Source organism: Poecilia latipinna, unplaced genomic scaffold, assembly GCF_001443285.1.
Source record: "Poecilia latipinna isolate Pla-1442-1.1 unplaced genomic scaffold, P_latipinna-1.0 Scaffold1220, whole genome shotgun sequence".
In the NCBI taxonomy this organism is placed as follows: domain Eukaryota; kingdom Metazoa; phylum Chordata; class Actinopteri; order Cyprinodontiformes; family Poeciliidae; genus Poecilia; species Poecilia latipinna.
In genome coordinates this window covers 170,674-180,583 of record NW_015113836.1, presented here as the reverse complement: position 1 = coordinate 180,583, position 9,910 = coordinate 170,674, and positions in this window count along the sequence as shown.

The following is a 9,910-nucleotide window of genomic DNA, read 5'->3' as shown; positions in this document are numbered from 1 at the left end:
GCCTTGTCCTGTTCATGAATAATACATGCAAGCTGTAACAGCAAAACAAAAACAAACAAACAAAATTACAAATCACAAGCAGCACACTTGATTGCAAAAATTAGTCACTTTGCAGATGGGTGTGATTTAGTCGCTTTTTAAAAAATTATTATTTTCTCCTGTGTCAGGATCAGGGAGAAAACAAGATTGTGTAAATGCAGAAAAATTGCAGCAGAACACAGAAGTTGCCCAAAAACTCATAATGTCTGAACCTGAACTTTTGAGTTTTACGCACAGACAGTTTATTGACTTTGACAATCATAGATGTTTCATAAGCCTAGCAGATTCCTCCCTCAACGTGGAACCATCAGATTTAAAAAATACATATATATGTTTTTTTACTGCTTCTGTGTCACCTTAAAATGTTATTCCAAGCAAGCAACTTTGACTGAATTGGGAGATTTTAGAGCTCATCTGTGTTCAGCTGTGAAAACGCTTTCTTCTTGATGATAATGATCTGTAGAAACACAAATAATCATCAGCGATTAACTGTCGATTTCTTTTCTTCTTTCTGCATTTCCTGCTAACAACAGTTTCCCTACTCCTCATAGAGGTTACCAAGTAACAACCAACGATTTGTTTTCTTCTGTCTTTAACACATTTTTTTCCCCGTGAAAGTTTTATTGGAAGCTTGAATCGGAGTTTACTTTTTTATTTTTTATTTTTTTGTAAACTGCAGATACAAGGTCATTCTTTGAGAAATAAATGAGCTAGTCTAATCATTCGGGGTTGCTGTGCCTGTGTCCCCCCCTCCCTCTAAGAAATCGCCAAGGGCATCAGCAGACTCCTACTTATGAGCAGACATGGCCGATTACTTATACAGATAAAAGAAGACGAAGGCTTATTTGTATTCATGAAGTATGAGGGACGAAGTAAGAGGGAGTAGTGAGTACATGATGACCGGGCAGGAGAGATACTTGCAAATGAAAGCAACCCATAGGTCAAATCAATACTCACTGATAATGCTACAAAGTAGCACACCAAGGCCCTTTATATCTTTAATAACATCCACGGGTGTCGCAGGCCCGGCGAGTGACCATGAGAGAGACGCTGGAAGGCCGGGAAGCACACGGCTGCCCTCAGCCACTCATCCATCTAATGTTCTTCAACGAGATGAAAAGAAAAACAAAGAGGAACCTGTCAGAGTGAATATTTGAGTGCACATTGAAAATTCACTTCTGAGATGACTCACATCTGTTGAGAATTCACCAAGCTTTCATTTCCATTTCTACGCCCCCCCCCACTCTTCCTCCCTCAGCCAATCTCTGATTGGCATTTAAACAAAGCTCCCAGCTTCCTGAAGAGGGCTGACATTTGCATTGCCATTCTTTATCTGTTGCTACTCTGTGTGTTCGGCTGATGAATGATGCTGAAATTCCTTTTGTTGGGCTTTTTCCTCCTCTTGTGTCATGAGCGAACTTCAAAAATCATGAAAAGGTATTCTATGTTGTTTTTGGATTCTGCTTTGAATGTCTGCACATTGAAATGCATTTATTTTAGAAGATGTAAATTGAGGTTAAAAATGTAACTTCGCAAACCGTATCAGAGTTTTGGCACATTTCACCGTCTTTAATGTACTTTATTTGCTGAATTTACTTTATAATGTAACAAAAAGTAGCACATTTCTTAAAAAGTTGAGAAACAGGGCACACACTATGTTCATGGCTTAGTCTATTTCCAACTCTGACAAGATTTAGAGTACACATGATGCCCACAGCATACGGCTGCCACCACCAGGTTTTATTGTTTTATTGTGCATTCAAGGTCCTGCGCATTGTTACTTTTCTAGTGTTGACCTTTAGTTTATGCTCTCTTTGTGCTTTTGATTCTTAAGGCCTAGAAATGTCTCTGGAGAAAACAAAATCAATGACAATCTAAAAAAAAAAAAACCACAACTTCTCAGTTCATAAATATAAAAAAATTTGACATTATTTTACAGATGATTTTTTTCTTAAGCTCTGTCCAAACTCCCAGAAAACTGCAAAGATGCTGAAACACTGAGTTCCTTCAAATGAAGGCTAACAACCCACCAGTCAAGAGTTGCCTTTGATTAGTAGTTAATTGAACATTAACAAACATATTTAATGTATATTTGCTTGATGATGGCATTTGAAAAGAAAAAGTTTATTGCCAATTTCATCATTTGTTACTATATGATGTTTAATGGAGTAAACCCCTTGTTGCTGAAATGGGCTGTACAAATAAGTTTCATTTGACCTGACTAATTTTAAAAGTTATACTGTAGCTGTTTGAATGAATGCATTTTCTTTTTTACTGCCAGACAAAGTCTTCCTAAGTCGGAGGAATATCTCAGAACTCAAATATTAGCACTGCTCAAAACTTTCACATCAAACTGCTTCAGTCCTCTCTGTGCTCAGCGGTGCATTACACAGAGGAAAGTCATCAGAGAGTTTCTCATGGTGGTATAACCTCCAGGTGAATTAAATAGGCAGCTGAGCTTTGAGCTTTCCAGAGAGATCAGCACTTTGAATCTGTGGGAAAAAAAACCACCAGAGAAGTCAGGAAACCTTATCATCATCATATCTCCACAGCTCTCTGGACTCTCAGGAACCCAGTGGACAAATACAGCACAGTGTGAGTTTACATCGTATTTATCTGCAGAGTGAGGGGGATAAAAGTTTGTTTTGGTTTTGCTTATTTTTTGTTGTCAGACTTGAATTTTTCAGATCATCAAACTCCTTTTAATTTCAGAGAAAGACAACCTGAGAAGCAGTTTTAACATTTGGGTTTATTAAGAGAAGAAAGCTGTTATTTGATTGATTCTGGGACCAGTGATGGCAACAGCTGGCATAAGCCCATGTGATAAAGAGCTACGTTTACACTCATTCTGATTGCTTGAAGTGATGTACAGTTTCCTGAAATGTATGCAGATATATGCTAGTGACCAAACTAAGGTTGCCTAGATTTAGTGATCCTAAAATATGAACAAAATCATCTCATTTTACCCCAGTCTCCTCTATTCAGGTTTTCTTTGTTATAAAATTCTGAAAAAACTTTCCGTCAGTTTTCCTGACCATTTCCATTTGATTCTCATCTCCCTTCACTGCCCTGTCTGGGATTTCTCCATTTGGACTTGATTCCTTAGGATGAATTTCACCTGGGCCAATCAGTAAACAGAAGGAGGAGTCATGAACAAATTGAAGTCAGACTATGGTTGCAGTTCGACTCTGAACTTCTCTCTTCGCAGTGGGGGGGGGGATGGTTGTTTACAGCGCACACAATTTCTGGTAAGCTTCATAGCGTCGTTTCCTTCATGGTTGAGCTGGTGCCTTACATACGTCACAGCCACAGACGCTCCAGACGCTCTGTCTAAAGTAAAGTGTAGAACAACGGGTCTGGTTTTTACCAGGCCAAGTGTCGGTTACAAGGAAAAATAGAAGGGGAGGCACTTTTTACCCAACACTGTATATGGGCTCATATGGTTAAAATACAAATAACTCATAGAAGGAAAACTCGGACTTATTGCTTATAAAATAATGCATTACCACTAAAATGTTGGCATTCGCCTCACTAGGCTGCCTTGTGCCTCCTCTCATCCCTCTGTTCAGTCACATGCCTGAATATCTGAACGTCCCATTACAACTTCACTCAACAGTGAGATTGATTCCATTCAGCCGTATTATTAGAGGCCTAGAGGACGGCCTCTGAATATGCAGTACAGTGCGGCACACCAGAGCACTGGTGACAATTCTATTAGCCGCCTCACACTTTGAACTACTTCCACACGGCCTGCATCGGTAGGTTTTGCTGACGATTCACCTATGCAAAGTGATGGCATCCTTAGATTATGCTGTGAAGGAAGCTAGCACGCTGACTAGCTCAGAGGGCTGGGGGGTTAATGGGCTGGGTGTGAGTAGGGGGGCTTCTCCTGTTATTTGTGGCTTGCTGATTGGTTTTGGCGTGAAAGCTTTAGAAAATCTGTCATGGTTCCATTTCAGAAGAGACAAAAGCAGATTGAAATTAGAACTCATTCTTTTTTTTCCCCCTTTCAGACGGTGGATAATGCGCCATCACTGAATGTATTATTTTTTTCCCTGCAGCAGCAGTGATTTTATTTCTGGGTTTTAGTACAAACCACAAAGAAAAAGACAGCAGGAAGTAGCTGGAGGGTGAATCAATCAATCAGTCAAGTTTACTTGTGTAGAACATTTCAGTGATAACGCAGTTCAAAGTGCTTTACATTGTAAAAACACAAAAATCAACAATTGAGACATAACATTTTGCCAACTGTTGTAGTTTTGAAGAGGAATTGAAAACGACTTTTTATACTTGCTCAGGTTGTCAGTGTCTGAGTGAAATGAACGAACTGAAACAATCGGTGTGAAAAAAATAATAATAATCAGGACAAAAAATGAGATTATTCACTTTTTTAGTTCATCAGATCTCATGCCAGTGAGATAAAATCATACGGAGTGATTAGATCTTTTAGCTTGACCAGTGGTGAACATGACAATGTTCCATGTCAAAAGTAGCAAAATATGATCTGACTTTGACTCATCTCAGTTATCCTTGCAGTGCAAAGCTTTTCAAAGTATTTCGGCTATCCTTACAACAGATAAGTAAGACATTGTGCCTTAGGATCACTTTCCATTTCTCCAGTTCGGTTTGAAAAACTTTAATCTTTTCAGAATACACATTTGACAGAGTAGAAACCAGCGGTGTGCTTTTACACTCCCAACCGGAGGGAGCAGGAGATGCTCCGACCCAAATTAGTAACCGCTTTTAGTGATATTTAGCAAAGAGCAACATAAAGCGCAAGTGACAGCAGGAATCCGTCTAGCAGCAGGTTTCTGATATCTGCAGACTACAGGGCTGCCTGCACGCGCTTCTATTTTGGACGACAAAGACTCCCGTGTAGCGTCGGCTGCATTTAGGACATGTTGACATTCAGTTTTTCTTTGCTAGAGGAAATGTCAAACTGTTTAACATCCACCGCAAGTGTCGTCAATCCTTTGATCTTGTCGTCTTGCTCAAAGCACTAAATCGGGCTTCTTTTTCTTTTTTTGCTTCAAGATGTCTTCGAAAGAGAGGTTTTCAAGAAATGAGCAGCGACTCTGAAATTGGACTTGTGTACTTTTAATCATTACTGAGGATTGCTGCGCCTCTCGACCCTCGTTATTATGCTAAAAAGCCACCACTCAACAGTTTTTATTTGTTTTACGCCCAGAAAAAAAAAAAAAAAAAAAAAAAAAAAAAACACAGATTCTGGCAAGACTCAACTTTCTTTCTGACAGCCTACATATTCTGCTTAACTTTGTGAGCTCTGTTTTTTTTTTTTTTTGTTGTTGTTAATAACAGGGTATTTAAAAAGCCTCGGGACATTTAAGAAAAAAAAAAAGGATGTGTGTGTTGCTATGTAATTAATGTACTCTCAACTACAAGAGCAGGAAACGCATCACGGATGGGAGAAGCTGCAGAGAGAGATCACGGACTGAAAGAACCTTGATGTGGCAAGAGCAACCTAAAATAAAACTAAACAAAAGCAACAAAAAAAAAAAAAACGGCTATGGGTAACTCATGTACCTTCGTGTCATTGTGATGTTGTAGGAAATAGCGCCATTAAAGTCATCATTGACTGGAATGTAGAGAGAATATGAGAATAAAAGACCAGAGGGAGGAAAAAAAGAAAAAAAGACAGTCTGACCTTGATGGAGATTATTAGCATAAACCAGCCCTGTGGGCCCCATATAAGTGGAGATGGTGTGTGTCAGTGTTTAAATGGAGTCAGCTCTGCAAGCCTTCTCACATAATCCTGTATCAGACGTACCCGCATAATAAAAAAAACATATGTATCGGAGTTGATTTCCCTGCTGACTTCGCTTACATTTTTTGAGATGGGGTTGGGGGGAACAAAAAAATGTCATTCAAAAGATTTGTAATCTAGCGCAAAAGCAGAAAAAATAACAGTCCTGCAAAGACGCCTGACCTCCTGTATAATAGCGTCTTAAATTTTTACCAGACCTTTGCCGGTATTATGCAATTCTTCATCTGTGGGCATAGAACTCCCATAAAACTGATTTGTTTTAATGCAAGCTGTCATAATCGAAAGACTGCTTTATAAAAAAATAACAGAAGAAGAGGGCAAGATTAAAAAGCAACTATGGAGAAGGAGATTCAAAGTGTACCAAAGCTCACGTTGATATTTAGGAATGGTTGTGGGTTTCCTGTCGGACCCACATCACTTTTGCTGTTATATTCACATTTCTAGTTCAGTTTGACAAGGTGGAAATGGGTTCACATTAAAATGTGGAAAAATGTCACAGGAAAGTTTCAGTCAGACCTGATTCGTGTGCTTCCATCAGATACTTGTAATTTGAAAGTAATAAACTTTTACGTACAGGATCTTAGGGGGAGGGAAACTGTTTCCATTTCAATGGTCTGAAATATATCATGTTACAATTGCAAACAACAGTTGGAGGATGAGGCTTTTTGTGCAGGCAATTGAAAGGTCTACTTAAAAGACAAAGCAGAACGATGGTTTTTACTCTTTTCGACCTAAAGAGGAGCATCGGGAAAGTAAAGCATTTCTACACATTAGCTTTAAACGTGCAGTATTATGTAAAATTGATTATTTTTAACTTTATTCCCTCATCAAAAACACACCTGGAGTGTTGGTTTGATTCTTTCAAGCATGTTTGGGAAATCCTTTAATCTCCCGTGACAACCATTCAGCTATGCAAAACGCTTGGGGGTACTTAGCTCCGCCTTCTAGGACTCAGCTCCTCCACTGAGCTGCAGTTTCCAAGCTTTCGACTCCCAAGATACTTCTCAGTACATCACTGGTAAAAACATTGTTAAAGGCTTAATAGAGGGGCCATGTTGTGATGACTTCCTGAAAGTGGAGTCTCAGAAAGAACAGGAGTTTCTTAAAGAGACAGAGCCCAATTTCAAGGCGTAAAATTACAAAGTCAAATTTCCTTAAAGTCATATTTGATGTATAAAGTATTTCTTATAACAACTGAATGTAACATAGCTCTTTGGTTGTGCTATAAAATGGAAATATGTGCCTGGAAAATACATAATGCAAACAATTAGTTTGGATCACTGACTGAGCAGGAAGACGATGATCAGAGGGGTCCTTATAGTTCATACTTGACAAGCAATTCAGAAATCTATTCAGCCCAAGACCGTTCAAGGCTTTACAGAGCAATAGCAAAATTATAAAAATCAATCATTTGACAAAAAGGGAACAGCTGGAGAGATTTAAGACCTGGTGTAATACGATCCACTCCGCTAGTCTTTCCTGCGACCACCGTCACCTCATCAAGCAGACCCTACAGAGGATCAAATCAATTCTCTTGGTGCTAACTGCAAAGCAGCACTAAAGAGCATCACTCAGACACATTAAGTTCAACAAAGCAGCAGGATTGGATGACGATTATGAACGGGTGAGGAAACATGTCGCTGTAACTATACCCACGGTCACAAACAGCCTCAAGTCTCCCACTTTCATCCCTAAACAATCGGCGGTCAGGATCCTATTACCCTAACCTAGTGACCGTCACCCCACTGTCATAAAACTTCTCTCTCTCTCCCACCCATGAACAGCAAACCACACAACTTTCGCTGATTTTGGCTTGAACAGCGAGTCGGCTTACACGGATGAGTTTGAGAATCAGAGTCAGAGATCATATATTGCATCGATGTTTGGTTTGCAAATCAGTGAACAGGAAGACTGCAGCACCGCATCACAACAGCCCACTGGATCACATGCACCCAGCAAAAACCACCACATCTGACGCGCTCACAGAACCGCAGGAAAACATAATCAGGGACCAAACCATCTGGGATGCAAACTCTTTAGCGCATTGCCGTCTGTGAAGCAGCACAAGGCGCTTTACGCTTACATGATTTCGCCTGACAACTGGGCTTATTTAAAATAAAAAAAACATCTTATTGTACTCATGCAGATCATTTAAAGCCAGAGTTTTAGTGATAGTGGCTGGTCCTGGAGCTCTTGTTAGAGAGAATTCCCCCATTTTCTTTGGCTAGGGGGTTGCTCCACGTGGCGCCTACTGCATATGTGGTGGGTCATAAAGTTTCATATGTTAGTGCCACACATAAATGTGCAAAGCAGGCAGAGCAGATGCCTCTGTACTCATCCATCAACCTCTTTAGCTGCATTTTGTCATATTTATGTAACATGTTTTAATTCTGTTCAAGGTTAACCTATATTTTTTGTTAGCTGTCTCCTAATGAAGCTCTGTTAGCGTCGACAACAGAGCTGCCTGCTTTAGCCTCACTGACCACGAAAACGAGGATATTTTCCAAAACTCATATTTTCTTCTCCACTTCACCACATTCAAGGAATTTTGTATATTGCTTTTTTGCTTTTGCAGTCTTAGCACTATTGCAGAAGTTAATATCTACAACCTTTTTTTTTATTCCCACTCTTGCGGGGTTAGCAGAGTAGCAATTAGCATTTGTCCCAGGTATCAGGCAAAATATGATAATCACTCTTACTTAATAGACAAAATAAATATTCAGATACTGATTTTTTTTCTATACTCTACCAAAAAAAAATTAAAAAAAATCTGCGAATAGGAAAATTTTCCTCCAGTAATTAATTAGTTACGCTTTGATCTGTTTTAATAGTAGTATATCTGGGGCCTGCATTGAGCTGCTTGAATCTCCAACAATAGCTCTGGGTCAATAAAGGCATCTTTATATGGCTAGACGCTTTTAGCCTCCTGGTCTAAACTCAGTGGATTACATACACATGAAGGTTTCAAATGAAGGAGAACGGTAAGTTTATCCATATTTATACACTGCTTTGTCTAGTTCCGAGATCTGAAGTGTTTGGTGGTCTCTGTTGCAATGTGAGTATTTTATACCTCCAGTGACTGGAACCGCGTTTCAATAGATCCTACTGCACTTTCATCCTAGATTACAATAAAGGCTGAACTTCTAATTGGATAAAAATTTGCTTTCTATTCACATACATTTTTTTAAAAATCAAAACTTAGGGGAAATCACTCATGACGCTTTTATTTATTTATTTTTTTGTTCTTTCATACTGAGTTAGTTGTTGTATGTGTGGTTGTTTGGAGTTTTTTCAAAGATAATCTATTATTTAATCAACTGATCAAATATCAAACGTACACTCTGTGATTCTGAAACATATAGCCACTCCTGGACCCACATGTGGGCGCGCGCGCTCACCACCTCTGTGCCGTCTGTACAGTTAAGTTGGAGGTAGAAGCAACGCTAGGTCTAATTGTGTCTTGGAGCTACGATGCTGCTCATCTCTGGAGATCTCATTAGAAGATCCACAAGCTGTTCAAGCGTGTACCCGCTCCACTTGCTCTCTCATTCCAACAGCTTGTAAAGCATAGCTTTCTAAAATCTCTCCTGCTCCTTTGTACTATTGACAGAATGAAGCAATTATCATTGATTAGGAAATGAAGCCTTCCACCTGAAGCGAGGCTCGCTACGTCAAAGAAATAAACTTATCTGCTGTATTTCTTCTATTTGGTTCTACTGGATTAAGGCTGTTACAGCCGTGGCTTTCAAAGGCCAAGGAAAGTTTTGTCTGCTGGACAGCTGTTATTATTACCCCGGCGCCCAGGGCGCAGCTTGCCGCATGCTGCTTTTTTAGGTGCAATTCACTTAGACCGTTTGACCTTCGCCCTCGCAGCTGTACAGAAAGCACGTTGTTGCGCGTTACAGTTCCACAAGACGTCAGGTGTAATCGTCATACATGCTGAGCAATCAAAGGAGAAGTTGTGGGAATTTCATTTCCTTCATGAAGTTGAAATGACAAAAAAAAAAAAAACCTGTACTCTGGAGTTTGGACCTGGAGATGGGGTGAGGTGAGTTTAACTTTGCATTTAAATTGAAATCAGAAGTA